The sequence below is a fragment of the Lynx canadensis genome, chromosome X (genome assembly GCF_007474595.2).
Source record: "Lynx canadensis isolate LIC74 chromosome X, mLynCan4.pri.v2, whole genome shotgun sequence".
NCBI lineage: Eukaryota > Metazoa > Chordata > Mammalia > Carnivora > Felidae > Lynx > Lynx canadensis.
Window position 1 is genome coordinate 122,031,918 of NC_044321.2, and position 13,654 is coordinate 122,045,571.

A 13,654-nucleotide genomic window follows, 5' to 3' on the forward strand; every position below is an offset into this window, starting at 1 on the left:
CACACTGCCAGCACAGAGCCTGACACAGGGCTTGATCCCACGAACCCTGAGATCATGACCCGAGCCAAGATCAAGAGTCAGATGCTTAACTGACTGAGCCACCCAGGCACCCCTACTTCCATTTTTGAAGGCTATTTTCACTGGATATAGAAATTTGGATTGGCAGTTACTTCCTCCAGCATTTTGAAGATGTCATTCCATTATCTTCATGTTGTTTCTGTCAAGAAGTCAAAGCCAATCTAACTGCTGCTCCATATTAGGTATTACATCTCTTTTCTCCAACTACTTTTACGTTTTTATCTTTTTCTTCATTTTTAGCAGTTTTTACAAAAACACCTAGATAAGGTTTTCTTTGTATTTATTCTTCTTTGAGTCACAGCACTTTTTGAATCCTTGACTTGATGTTTGTGATAGACAGAATTCTAAAGTGACTTCCAGTGATCCTTGTCAAATTATAATCCCTTCCCCTAGAGTATGAATATGATGGGATTTCACTTGAGTGATTAAGCAATGTATAATGCACAGATGACTTTTAGAAACATCCTTGGTTGGACTGTCCTTATCCAGCCATCCCTTAAAAGGGACAGGGATCTTTCTGGTGAGAGATGTGAAACCAGAGAGGGATTTGCTGTCAAGGAGATTCTCCATTGGCTTTGAAGATGGAGGGGACCACAGGGAAAGTCATGCAGGCAGTCTCAAGGAGAGGAGAGTGAGTAACAGATAGCATGCAAGAAGGAAACAACAACCTCAGTCCTACAGCCATGTGGAACTGAATTCAGCCAACAATCTGAATGAAGCTGAATGTGCATTCTTAGCCAGAGCCTTCAGAAAGGAATGCAGGCTGGCCAATACCCTCATTTTAGCCTTTAATATACTGGCCAGTAATGACAAATCTGGTATCCTGATCTATAGAACTGTGAACTAATAAGTGGGTGTTAGTTTAATCTATTAAGTGTCTGGTAAGTTGGTATGCAGCAATAGCAAAAGAATACAATGCTTTTGTTACTTTTAGAAAACCCTTAGTTACCATCTCTTCATGCTTCTGTACCATTCTATCTCTCCTCTCCCTCTAGGGCTCCTATTACAAATATATCAGACCTTTACATGTACTAGGTGCCAGGCATTGTTACAAGTGCTGGAAATGTATCAGTAAACACAACAAATATTCCTGTCCTCAGGCCTCATGAAGCACCTTTTAATGGCCTCCGGATATCTACTGTACCTAAACTGGCTCCTCCCACAGTGTTCTTCCTCACAGTCAATTCCAGTAACATCCAATCAGTCTGAAATCTGTGCTTCAAACTGATAACTCCTCTTTAAAATTTCTCCCCTATGGGGGTGCCTGGGTGGCTCAGTTGGTTGGGCGTCTGACTTCAGCTCAGGTCATGGTCTCACAGCTTGTGAGTTTGAGCCCCGCATCAGGCTCTGTGCTAGCAGCTTGGAGCCTGGAGCCTGGTTCGGATTCTGTGTCTCCTTCTCTCTCTGCTCCTCCCCGACTTGTGCTGTGTGTGTGTCTCTCTCTCAAAAATGAATAAACATTTTGAAAAATTTTGAAAAAATAAAATTTCTCTCTTATGGGCAATTATCAAATCATACCTTTTACTCTCTAAGAAATTCCCTAACCTGACCCACTGCATTATAGCTTTACTTGCCACCATCCCAGTCAAAGCCCACTGTTATTTCTCTCCCAAAGACTGTATGTAATAGTCTTCTAATTGATCTCTCCATATACACATTTGCCCTCCCTTCAAACCATTTTGCACACTATAGGAAGAGTGAACTAAAATAGACTTGTTGGTATGTAATTCTCTCTGAATGGATCCCTAAGGCCTTCAGGGTGAAGTCCATCCAAGTTTGTTATCATGTTACATAATGCCTTCTTTTACCTGGTCCTGAGTTACCTTTCAGCCTCACTTCCTCCTTGTACTTCATTGCTCATTGTTTGCCGGACTCACTATACTCTTTCCTGATTCTAAGAAATTCATGTTCATGCCCTTTGTTCTCTCAAACAGAGTAGGAAACCCTGCCTTTTATTCCTATTTCAAGAATCAGTAGAGATACCATTTCATTTAAGAATTCTTCCCTAAATTCCCAGAATGAAGCTTTCTTTTGTTCTCTCTTAATATTCTGTTTATGTCTCTATATTCCTTCTTTATACATTTTGATGAAACTATGTTTTTATGTCTCTCTTCCTAGTAATATTTGGATGCTCCTCAACAGGAAGATGTATGTCTCATTAATTTTTGTACTCTAACATCTAGCATGGTTCCTAGTGCTTTGTAAAACTCCATAAATGTTTGTGGGAATTCAATCGAATTACTTTTCTCCCAACTTCCTATTTTCTTTAAATCTGGTAAGATGTCTGTTGTAACTCTTCACTTTAGTCAGTAATGAAAATAGTCAGGTCAAACCAAAGGTAGGCTTTGCAGGAGGCCAACAGAAACTCTTCCTTTGCCTATGGTCTCTTAATCAGTTCCCTTTGAGTATGTAAATTTAATTAACTAATACATAATTATATTAATTATAAAACCCATCAAAATATAGATTTATAATTCTTGTTCATGAAGGTTTCATGAAAGAGTTGTTAAAATCTTAATGAAATTTCATTCATTAATTCACTTAATGCACATTATATCTGCCAAATTTCCATAAACTACCCCTAATAAGCTTTTTTTTAAAAAAAAATTACATTTGTGTGAGATGTCTTTGTTGATAACTTTGTAATTTTCTAAGTACACACTTACTTGAAAGCCTGTTCTAGAATCCGACCCAGGAGATACTTAGTTCACTGATTAATAGATTGAAAATTCTTCCTTCTTTGTCTTTGTTAGAAGTGGTAATATATTTACATAAATCCAGTCTTAAAGCACTTCTCCTATTCTCCATAATTCCTTTGATCATTGAGAGTAGTGTAATGATATCATCTGACTTATAGCTTTCCCATGCCAGGACACATACACATTGTTCTTGTTCTTTTTGCAAATATGTATTTCTACCAACCTGAGGTGATTTTTGGGCCTTATGTTTCCAAATACTGATGCTTGAGGCACATACCACCTGTTATATTCATCCTTCTTTTCATATTATTCTTTTAAAAAGGGAACTATGAGCTCACTGTAAAACTTCCTATGTAGCCCCATGGTTTCCCTCATTTCTCCTTTAATAGAATAATTTGCTGTTTCATAGTCAAAATTATGTTTTTGAGAGCTTCCCAATCTTTAGAGTCTAAAACTATCTTTTTTTTTTTAAACTATCTTAATGTAAATTAAGGTCCAACAAGTATCAATCACAATAACAGAAACTTTTGGAGAACAGCCATAGCTAGAAATTCTAGTCAGAGTAGGCAATTACATAATAGGTCAATTTGAATCTTTTCATGGTTATTACTAAGGAAGAAGCATTACCTCCTGAAAGGCTTAAAGCCAAGAATCCATTTAGCTCCTGTCAATTTTTCCTTCCAATGTCTCTCAGATTTGTCCTCCTTTTTCCATTCCTATAGAAGCCTTCATCACCTCATGCCTGGACTACTGCCATAGGCTAGATGGTTTCTTTGCCTCTAGTCCATCCACATTCCAATCCATTTTCCATACTATTGCCAGATTAATCTTCTTAAAACACTTTCATCATGTCACTCTCCAGCCTGAGATCTAGCTCAAATGTCACCTTCTTTGTAAAATCTTCCTAACTGCCCTAGGAAGAGGTAATAGCTGCCTAGTCAATGTTTTCATAGTTCTTTGTGCATACCCTTATTAGTGCACTTACAACATGTATAATAATCACCTGCTTAAATTATTATCTTTCTCTCCCCTTTTGCTAAGAGCTCCTTGAGGGAAGGCAAAAGGATTGAGTCATCTCTTTACAATGGCACTCAAGGTTTTACATAATTGGCCCCATCTTGCCCCACCACCTCAGGGGCTTTACCTATGTTTCCTCTGACTATCATGTTCTCCCTCTTATTCTTTCTACTCATTCTTCAGGTCTCAGATTAAATATCAATTCACTGAAGAAAACTTCCCTAACACTCTTAGCTAATTAATTAATCAACTCATTTAAAAAATATTTATTGGACGCCAACTTTGTTCCAGGCACTATTTTAGGCGCTTGGGATATATAAGTGAACAAAAAAGGCAAACACTCCTCTTTTCATGGAGTGTATCTTCCAGTGGGAGGAGGGAGATGATTAAAGATAAACACAATACATAAGTAAACTATATAACACATTATAAGATGATAAGAGCTATGAAAAAAATCCAGCATGAAAAAGGGGTAGGCTGGAGGTAGTAGGAGGTTTAAATATGGTGGTAAGGCTAAACCTCATTGAGAAAGATGACATTTGAACAAAGAGGAAGTTAGTCATGAAGATATCCAGTGTAAAGTAAGTTAGTGCAAAGGTTCTAAGCTGGGATTATATCAGATCTACTTTTATCCTCCTTTTAAAGATACTTTCTATTGATTTCCTTCATGAGTCATAATAAAATTTGCTAGTATCTTCTTTTTTCTCTCCCCTCCTTCTGACCCAGCCTCTAATTTAAACCTATATTTTCTTACTCCTGGTTAGTATCTATGTCCTCTTTCTACACCCATTTTTTGTTACTTGTGTAATATTTCAGAGTATAAAATATTTGCCTCTATTCTGTCATTTCATCTTCCTCACTTATTCTTAGCTTTACAAGTAAACATAGTTACAGCTCACCATTAAACATACGTCAAATGTCTCCTATGATTTCTAGGTTATCTGAAGCTTTTTTATTTCCATTAAATACCTTAGGAAAGCATCATGGAACTAATATTTCCTGAGTCTTGCACATTCATTATAGCTTGCATTTATGACTTAAAGTTAACTTAGTTGGATAGAAAAACCTTTGGCTCTCATCTTCCTGTTGTTTAGCTATCACATTTATAACAAGTAGTTTTCTAACATCACAACATTTGTAGATTTCTCCGAGGTTTCTTCTGGAGCTCTTTCCCTGGAAGAACTCTAAGACTACATTTAAATACATATAGATATTTATTATAGTTACTATATGTAATAAATATTTTTTACATGTTAATCAAATGCAGACTTTTATACATTTATTATATATAACCTTTTAATACATATTATATACATATAATTATATATAATATATAAAACATATTTATTCTATTTATATATGAAATTCATTTATGTTTACATATATGTATAAAACCCATTATATATACATATACATATATATACAGTTAGTATATATATGTATATAGTATATATACATATACTATATATGTATATAGTATATAGTATATAGTATATAGTATGTATACATATACTATATATATATAGTTAGTATATACACATATAGTAACCTTTTGGTGTGTATTCAGGAATCTGGTGTTCACGGGTGAGCAGACCCTTTGTGGAAGAAGTGCAACACTGGCCTGCTGCAGTGACCAGTTCTGTCCAGAGTCTTTCAGAACATGGAGATTCCTTGAGGAGCTAGGTGAGGCCACCACAGTGCACTCTGGGCTGCATTTCTTCCACTTTTCCACTTCCACTTTTGGTCTTTTTTATAGGCATTTGAACCCACATCCTAATTAAGGCTCATCTACAGCCTAGACTAAGACGGAAAAGTTTCTTTGATGTATCACTATTCTGTTGGTGGAGTTTTTGCTAAACTGTGTGTAGATCTTTGAGGTTCTCCGTCCCAATTCTATGACTTGTAAGGACCCAAGGCCTTCTCCTGCAAACATTGACACTCAAGCCAAGGTAGAGTACCTGACTAGACATTTTTGTGAAGACATCCAGATGGTCAACACACATGAAAAGATGCTCAACATCACTCACCATCAGGGACATGCAAATAGAAGCCACAATGAGATATCACCTTACACCTGTCAGAATGGCTAAAATCCAAAAGACAAGAAATAATAAGTGTTGGTGAGGATGCGTGTTGGTGGGAATGCAAATTGGTACAGCTGCTGTGGAAAACAATATGGAGGTTCCTCAAAAAATTAAAAATAGAACTAAACTATGGTCCAATAATTCCACTATTGGGTATTTACCCAAAGAAAACTAAAACACTAATTTGAAAAGATATATGTACCCCTATTTTGTTGCAGCATTATTTATAATAGCCAAAATATGGAAGCAACTTAAGTGTCCACTGATAGACAAATGGATAAGGAAGACGTGGTGTGTGTGTGTGTGTGTGTGTGTGTGTGTGTGTGTGTATAACAGAATATTGTGCAGCCACAAAAAAGATAAAATTTTGCCGTTTGGACAACATGAATGGACCTAGAAGGCATTATCCTAAGTGAAATAAATCAGACAGAGAAAGAAAAATACCATGTGACTTCACTCATATGTGGAATTTAAAAAGCAAAACAAACGAATAAACAAACAAACAAAAAGCAGAATCAGACCTATAAAAACCGAGAACAAATTGATGGCTGCCAAAGGGGAGGGGAGTGGGGGGATGGGCAAAATGGGTGAAGGGGAGTGAGAGATACAGGCTTGCAGTGATGGAGTGGATAAATCATGGGAATAAAGGGAACAGCACAGAGAATATAGTCAATGGTATTGTAATAGTGTTTTATGATGACAGATGGTAGCTGCACTTGGGGTAGGCACAGCATAATGTATGGAGATGTTGAATCACTACGTTGTACACCTGAAACTAATGTAACACTGAGTGTCAACTCTACTCAAATTAAAAGAAATTTAAAAGTCACTCAAGCCCTAGGCTTTTACTTCTGGTTAGGTTGAAGAAAGTTACAAAAGATTGTTTCACCAGCCCTAAAAGTGAGAATCAGCCAGATAAGCTACAAGATCATAGTTTAAAAACCTCATCAGACTTTGGGTTTAAGTTCTGACATGTAAAGAGCTTGGATCTTGTCATTCCCGTCCTAACAATAAGAAAAAGGTGATCAAATTGAGAAACAATGGCTCTTCTTAGATTTAGACAACTGAGGTTGCAGGACAAACTGCCACCCAAAATCTGGAGAGACTGGCAAAGCCAGAGAAGCACAGCCAAGATCTATTTACCTGGAGGAGAAACTCCATTCACTTAAATGGTAATTTTGATGAACTGCTGGAGGCTGAGTGTGGTCCACCTTGAGAAGGAGAGACTTCTGGGATCATAGTCTTAAGGGGGAACCCACACTTTCATGGGTTTTTACCTCCCTGAATCCCACCAGGATCTTATGGTATAGGGTCCAAAACAATTCCTGCATGGTTCTGGCAGGCGAGAGGAGAGTAAACATTGCATTGTCCATAATAGAGTATTCTCCAAACAGAGCTGTCTCTATAACAAAGGCCTGCTCTCCAGGGGAAAAGACTTTAATCAGAGTCTTATCCCATCTGGGGAAAGGGCCCTTCTCTTACTTGAGCCTTCTTAAGCCTTTCCATGTTACCAAAAGGGAGGTGGTATGAAACACTGTTAAGGACACAGGCCCACTAAAAAACTAAGATTTAATCATAAGATTATAGAATGCATCCCCTATCTCACACCTTACCACCATGCCATCAGACTTCAGTATAATAAGAGTGGATTATTAAATGAAGGATCTGCAAGATGTAGACTCTATCTGATGAGTAGTACTTAAGGCATAGGAGGGACAAAAGGGAGACAAAAATCAAGGACACTAGGAAAATGTGAAGTCTTTGACACCTACAGCTACCACAAACATTACATACAGCCCAACTTCCAGCCAGATTAAAACAAAACCTCATATTAAAGACTATTTATGTCAGTACCATTACACAATACATTATGCCTGAATTTCAACAAAAAAATTATAAGGCACATTAAAAGCAAAACAAACAAACAAACAAACAAACAAAAAACCCAAACCAAGTCTTAAGATAAAACACAAGTATCAGAGCCAGACTCAGATATGACAGTTTTGAAAGAAAAGACATGATTAATACATTAAGGGCTCGACTGGAAAAAGCAGGCAATATTCAAGAACAGATGGGTAAATGTAAGCAGAGAGATGGAAATTCTACAAAAGTATCTAAAGGAAATGTTAGAAATTAAAAAACACTGTAACAAAAATAAAGAATGCCTTAGATGAGCTCATCAGTAGACTGGACATGGTCAAAGAAAGAATCAGTGAATGTAAGCATAAGTCAAGAGAAACCTCCCAAACTGAAATTCAAAGAGAAAAACAAATTTTAATAAAGCTCAGAACAGAATACCTATGAACTATGGGGCAATTTCAAGAGGTGTGACATACACTTAATTGATTAGCAGGAAGTAAAGAAAGGAGCTGAAGGAACATTTGAGGTAATAATGGCTGAGAATTTTCAAAAATTATTGACAAACACCAAACCACAGATCCAGGAAGGTCAGAGAATGAGCATGATAAATATCAAATAAAAAAATCTAGGGGTGTCTGGGTGGCTCAGTTGGTTAATCCAACTCTTGATTTCAGGTCAGGTCATGATGTCACTGTTCATGAAATCGAGCCCCACATCGGGCTCTGTGCTGTCAGCACAGAGCAGAGCCTGCTTTGGATTCTCTCTGCCCCTCCCCTACTCAGGCTCTCTCTCTTTCCGTCTCTCAAAATGAATAAATAAACAACAAAAAAAAGAAAAAGTCTATACAGAGGCATGTGATATTGAAGAACCCGGGGTGGGGGGAGAATACCTTAGACAGCAAGGATAAGAATTATGAGAACTTCTCTAAATATATTTAACAAAATTTGGAAGATGAAGTTTTTTTTTTTAAATGGATAAGTAAGTAAGTCACGGAGATGAAAAGCCCAGCATAGAGAATATAGCCAATAATAATACAATAACATTGTGTGTTGACAGATGGTGACTGCATTTATCTTGGTAAGTACCAAGTAATGTATAGGATTGCAGAATCAATATGTTGTACCCTTGAAACTAACATAACACTGTGTATCAATTCTATTTCAATGACAATAATTTTTTAATAAATGAATTTAAAAAACTATGTTGCTGGCTTGAAATTTGGAGTAGCAGTGGGGGCAAAGAGAAGTGGATAGGTTTAAAAATATTCAGGAAGCAGAAGTGAGAAGATTTTGTATTGATTCTATATTGGGAATCGGGAGGAGAGAGGACGCCTCCGACTTAGCGTGCTTAAAGTGGAATTGCTGTTCGCCTCCGAACTCACTGTCTTCCTTCACTGCTAATCTCAGTGAGTGGATCAGCATGCTGGCACAGACTAAGCATTCATTGATTGTCTTTGGAGTGAAAGAATAAACGAATAGAGTAGAAATACGGCCAAAGCATTCACCAGTGCCTGCCAAACAGCCAGTCCTAAACTCACCCTCAAGGTCAGCTCAGCAGAGGTCCATCACAGTTTCCCTCTCACTTTATCAACCGTTTGGAAAATCGCCATATCTCAGGTCCAGAAGAACACCCACCTTCACGTCAGACACTCCTTGCCTAGAACCTGTAGGTGTGGCACAGACCGGGTTTTGCCAGGAGCCTCTTCTGTAATTTCTTTACATGAGGCCAATGGCACAGCGTACAACCCTTAGGAGCACAGGGGATGTTTGGTGTTGTAGAAACAGGGCCACAATGGCACCCAACTGGTGGATCTGTGTTCACCTTGGCTTGGATCAGAGACTCTTCCCACCAAACGGGTTTCTTAATCCAGCCTCTCCCCCAGACCCTCGGGCTGGCAGGCAAAAAATACAACTGCCAGAAACACCACAGACATCAAGTGATCAGCTTGGATATTTTATTGCTTCTCCCAGCCAGGGCTGACAAGCAGAGATACAGAACTGCTTGTGGTTCCTGGTACAGAGACCAAAACCAGGAAGTGATCTGTCCCAGTGCAGATTTCCCAGAAATAAGAATGAGATGGGGTATGTGGACGATGCGCCTCAGACTCAACCAACCCAGTGACCGTTCCCTTCATCATATTGGTTATGAGATAGAACACATCTTTAAGTATGGTGACAAATACATTCATGTCTCACGGTTGTGAAGACTACAGGATTTTGCATAGTATATGGCTGTCATTATCATTATAAGCAGTTTCTTAATGAGATGGAATTGGAATGACACCAAAATGTTGGTCCATAGTGTTTATAATTCTATCTCTAGAGTTAATGTACAATAAACTGTATGTAAGTTTTACTATAATGATTCCTCAAAGGACAATGCCAGCTAAGAAGCAACTCTAATTTTTTTTTAATGTTTATCCATTTCTTGAGAGAGAGACAGAGTGTGAGTGGGGGAGGGGCAGAGAGACAGGCAGACACAGAATCGAAGCAGGCTCCAGGCTCTGAGCTGTTAGCACAGAGCGCGACGCGGGCCCGAACCCACCAACTGCGAGATCATGACGCAAGCCGAAGTCGGACACTTAACGGACTGAGCCACCCAGGCGCCCCAAGAAGCAACTCTAAACGACTGCTATGTGGGAATGGATTATGGAAGTGTTTCTCCATATGAGAGCTCAAGGTTTTTGTTTGTTTTTTGTTTTTGTTTTTGTTTTTGTTTTTTTTTTTTTTTTTGCAGCGATTGGGTAACAGGTAAACCACCCAAGTCTTTTATGAGGAGACTTTTGCTAGGCATTGTGTTACGTTCATTCAACTCATAATGTTTTGATCAATCATTTGGTTAAAAATCTTTAACAGTAAAGCATTCACAAAAGCATTCTTCCAGAGTGGACATCCACCTCTAGGGCATTGGATGAATGCTTTTTCCAGTTTTGGGGGCAGTCAGTAGTTAAAAACGTTGAAAAGGTTTTTCAGAATTGTTTTCGTAAGGGAGAGCACTTCCTCGCGTAAGTTCTCCGCTGCCCTGCCCTGCCACTCCCGACTCCTGCTAGGCATTCTTGCTCGGGAGGGGCAGAAGAAGGGTACAATGCGCAGACAACACTGGTGGATATTATAACGAAAGGAGTTCCACCTTCCTCTCTACCGCCGAACAAAGTGAGACATGGACAGGCTAGGGGCTCTCTGAAAGCTAGACACCAAGTCGGTGACAGACCCAGGGCGGGGAAGTCGGATCGAGTTTGAAACAATGTACACTGGGCGTCACTCCGAACCCGAGCTTCCTTCAGCTCTCCCAGCTCTTTCCGAGCGCTAGGCCCATCTGGCCCTGCGCTGATCTCCGGGCTTTGTCGCGCAACTGGCATAAACCGTGACGACAGCCCTGCGGAAATGCACGAGTGGCCTTCTCCTCAGCCAGGGTTAAGGTAAGTACCACCGCCCTGGTACCGAGCAGACGGGGTGGGAACCATTCCCCTCACCCCGCCTCCCGTGCCAGGCCTTCAATAGAGCGCCCGGGCTAACCCAGCCACTGCACCCACCAAAGACACCCCTTCCCGATCCGTGGGACGGGACCCACCTGTCCTGGAGGTCGCGACTCCCAACTCAGCAAAGCGGGAGGAAATGCAAGCAAGTAGAGCCTTGGGAGGCAGCCCTGCACCCGCCTTTTGCTTTTTCCCAGAGACCATCTGCCCCGCGCTCCCCTCCCCCAGTCCGTTCAGGCCCAACTGCCTAGAGGCCCCGCCCCACTTCTTCCGGCCTTGTGGGTGCGCGTCCTGTGCGCCCGGGACCGGGACTGCTGCGGGGGTGTGCTACAGCCTCTGGTCCAGAAGGGTGGCGACGGGGTGCCCTAGTCGATGGCCTTAGTTTGACAGATTTGGAGCCCCAGGCACAGAGAGGAGAATACACGGACTCATAAAAGTATACTGGGTGTAACACCTAGGTTTCCTTGTTTGCCTTTTCTGTGCCCCTCCTGACTCTCCCCACTAATGAGGTTGCTTATCGAGGTTTGCTGGAACAAAAATTCTTCCACTTCCTTGCACCACTTTCTTGAACTTAAGCCACATACCACTCACTCCTGGACTCCCAGGAGTTCATTTGAGCTACTTGAATCCAGGGCCCCTGTACAGTGCTAAATACAATGAACATTAGAATGGAAGGAGCCATCACGAATGCACAGCTTATGCACTTAAAAATTTAAGAACAACACATATTACAAAAAGACCAAAAACTGCACTGAAATAGTATATACAATGAAAATGAAATCCAGAACAAAGGGAAAAAAAAATCTAGAGCAAGAACAAACAAATATAACGTACAGACATTGAAAAATAAACTGACCGGTATTGCACTTATTACAGATGAAAAATAATTCGTCTGATATCAAAGGGTAATAAAGGAAATGGTTTGTAACAGCACCAATAAAAGAAGGAAATGACTTCGTAATTTTGTCCTGAAAATCTTTCTGCCACACGCTCTACCCCTACTTGTTCTTTAGGAAAATTGCTACTCCTTATTTTGACTCAGTTTAGATATTACCTCCTCTATGAATCAGTCTCTCTCTTTCCAGATAAATTTCTATTCTTTCCCATGGGTTCGATATGCCCAATGGATCCAGTACAGGCCTTCGGTATAGCAAATATCACTCTGTATTATTACTTCTACCTTTGCATGCCTGTGTCTTTCAATGAACAAGTGGCCTCTTGAGATGGTAAGAAAAATATATATTTTTAAATAAATTTTAAATAATAAATTATAAAATTTATTTTCTAAGACCCTAGCACAGAACCTAACATATAGTATGTATTTACTGAATATTTGTTGAAAATTGTCTAGAACCAGTGATTAGACAGAAGAAAAGGCTCTAGCTAGTCTAGGATGTGAATTCATATACAGAGGAATAGCTGAATGTAGTGACTCTAGACTCAGGCTGGTTTTCATGCCAGTATTAATGAGTGCCTAGTGTACAGCAGGTACGATAGCAAGCTCTTGGTGTAAAATGGTAAACACAAACCAGATAGTGTCCATGCTCTTATGGAGCTTAATGAACTGATAGGAATTGGCCAGGCAAACAGGAAAAGGAACATTCTACACAGAAGGGACAGCCTGATCAAAGGTCCTATAATAGGAAGGAGCATGACAGTATTAATTAGAGTGAGTAAGATCAGTAAAGGTAAGGTGAAATCAACAGATAGTAAGTACCCAGAAAGAGGCAAGAGGTTGGTAGATAAAGCCTGTTTAACAGTTGGAAAAAGAAGTCATTTGCCCTAGTAATATAACCAACATTTATTAAACCTGCCTTATATGCCAAATGCTGGGCCAAGTTTTTTTTTTTTTTATAACAAACACTAATGTAGACAACATTATTATCTCTGCTTTAAGGATAATGGAACAGGGTTACAGACCACTTAAGTGATTTCATCAGAATCGCAGAATAGTTAAGTTTCAGGGCTGAGATTCAAACCTAGGTAATCTGGCTCCAAACCTGAGGACAGGAACTATAATAAAAGCACAAGTAAAAACTACAAAGAACTCTTTCACAAAATATGTTCATTGTTCCCAGATATAGGACATCTATGAGAAACAATAACCTGGAGTCAAACATTAATGCTCTAGACAGAAGAATTTGGTATAGACATTGGTTGGTATTGGCAGGGGTAGTGGTGCCTTTGGTAGGTGATACCATCAAGCAGCAATGATCATAACATTAGGCATCAGCAGCAAGCCAGAGTAGATGAGGAAGAAAATAGTAGATGTCCTGAGTGCTACTTTGTGAGACACACATGAGACCTTGGTCTCTGACCCTCAGTTTCTGATTTTACGAATGAGCATAATAATAGTCTCTATATTACAGGGTTGTGATGATTAAATAAAACAATGTGTATAAAGTACCCAGCCGTGTCTGACACACAGTAACTGCTCAGTG

At 39.5% G+C, this 13,654-nt stretch overlaps 1 protein-coding gene across 3 annotated transcripts in view; it reads right to left on the minus strand.

Annotated features, from left to right (window-relative positions):
* Positions 1-11,455, minus strand: part of TMLHE (trimethyllysine hydroxylase, epsilon) — an 84,596-nt gene extending 73,141 nt beyond the window's left edge. For all 3 annotated transcript variants that reach the window (XM_030305545.1, XM_030305546.1, XM_030305544.1), the window contains exon 1: positions 11,309-11,455. The gene's annotated coding sequence lies outside the window, so the exon portion shown is untranslated. The remainder of the gene's footprint in view (positions 1-11,308) is intronic.
* Positions 11,456-13,654: the final 2,199 nt, after the last annotated feature.